This window comes from Acinonyx jubatus, chromosome B1, assembly GCF_027475565.1.
Source record: "Acinonyx jubatus isolate Ajub_Pintada_27869175 chromosome B1, VMU_Ajub_asm_v1.0, whole genome shotgun sequence".
In the NCBI taxonomy this organism is placed as follows: domain Eukaryota; kingdom Metazoa; phylum Chordata; class Mammalia; order Carnivora; family Felidae; genus Acinonyx; species Acinonyx jubatus.
Genome location: NC_069382.1, coordinates 156,730,556 through 156,732,750, shown reverse-complemented (window position 1 = coordinate 156,732,750; position 2,195 = coordinate 156,730,556).

The window sequence follows — 2,195 nt, the reverse complement described above, 5'->3', positions numbered from 1 at the left end:
TGATAAAAAGGGACCTTATTAATACACTGGTGTTCTTCACTTCATTACATAAGTGGCCACAGGAAAACTAAAGTAAATGTCATGATTAATTCTAACTATAAATTCTCTGTTATGTGATACTGGAATATGGGATACTACATATACTATATATGTTATATATATATATAGAGAGAGAGTAATGAAAAGTGTGTAGGTGTGTATATGTACATATATATACACAAGTACACACACACACACACACACACACATATATATATATATATATATATATATATATACACACTTTGCACCCCAGTATTGTTTTCAGATTATAACATTATGCTGATTTATCACCATTAAAGAACTCAAGCAAATGTATCAATGTTGTAAGAAGTTGACTCCTAGACTCAGTGGTTCTGAGGTTAGATGGGTTTGGACTGTTTCAGTCAGAAAGATTTAATGGCCCTGTCAAGAGCTCAAACATTGACTTCTGAGGTAGAGAGAAAATCCACCAGAGTTCAGTAGCAGGCAGTATTAGAACTTAACAGAACTGTTTGGCCCAGTTAATAGATACTGAAATGACTCCCCTTCATCATTCAGAGTACATGCATTCATTACCCTTCTCAAAGTAATGAAGTATTATACAGTCAGTCTGGTGTCAGTGTTGCTCTGGTCTTTCCTCACCTATAAGCCACTTTCCCATTGAACCTGTGAGACAGACACACTGGGATGCCCACCCTTGTGAGTATTCATTTTGTGCTGCCCAAGATAGCATTGAATCTAGACTTTGAGTATTTCTTTATGATCATATTACTTTGTCCTTATTAATAAAGTGCTGCTGTGTTTGACTCTGAAAATATCAAAACTTCCTCAAAGAGATTTTTAAAAGGCTTTCTTCCTCCTTTACAAAAGTAAGAAATGTGGTGCTGCCTTTCTGTTTAGCATAATCAGAATCTGCAGTAACATCTAAACAAGAGACCCTCATATATGAATGATTTATTATGGCATAATACTTTTTGAGCTCAGAGAATACTCTTGGTAAGAGTGATGTACTTATTCCTTCTGAATATATACCCCATTATAGGAATAATTGTTAGTAAATTTGTTATTTAGGAATCCATTAAATTTCTGTGGTGAAGGATAATCATTTTTAGGTTAACTGAGCTACAGAATTTTGTTGAAAATTATCCATTGTTGAAAATTTTGACCCAATGCACCAAAAAGTGAAATTTACATTTCTCTACTTAGTCACTGTAATTGCTAGTCATTACCAGCCATTACTAAGCAACTGAAACCTCAGTTTAAATAAATTATAATTGTCAAATGAAGTGTAAACATCCACATTAAATTTCTAGTAATTGTTTCTTCTTTTGGACAGGTCTTTAACCAATGACATATATTCTTTGTGTATATATATGTGTGTGTGTGTGTGTGTGTGTGTGTATGTGTGTGTACATTTATAAAAGACAATATGGATACATCCATTCACTGTGGTACATTTTAAAATAAAAGATTCTAGCAGTGAGTATGGATTAAGGTGTTATGGGTCTTGGCATTTTATAGGGACTTCTGGTTGGTATATGAAGAATTTTTTAGGCTGAATATCTAAAATTGTTTCTTGCCCCTCCCAGAAAGCTACAAAACTAATCTGATGGGACTGGAAGAACCCAGTTTTACCTTCCAGTATATAAACAAATTGAGTAGTAAACATTTTTTAAGTTATTAAGCACAGCATTTTCAAGGCTGAGTGGAAACTGCTAACCTGAAAAACTGTTGCATTACTCAAACCTGGAACCTGCCTTTCATTCACTGTTCCTTATAAGCCTATTTGAACGGTAGATCTGATGAAGGAAAGTCAGTTTATTGCATTGATTATTTTGTTGGATTGTGAAATATGTTTTTGAATGCAGTTTAACGAAATAAGTGTTGCCTGGGTGGCTCAGTTAAGCATCTGACTTGATTTCTGCTTAGGTCAAGCTTAGATCATGATCTCCACATTGAGAGCTAGCGTAGCATCAGGCTTTGCAAGCTGAGCCTGGGCTGAGCATAGGATTCTTTCTCCCTTTCTACCCCTTACCCCCTTGTGCTCTCACTTTCTCTCAAACATTAAAGCAAAATAATAAAAACCACCCATATGCTTTTAAACCAGTTTAAAAAACATTACACCACCTTTGAAAAGCCCAGGTGGTACCTAATTTGCTCTATATAATTGTGGG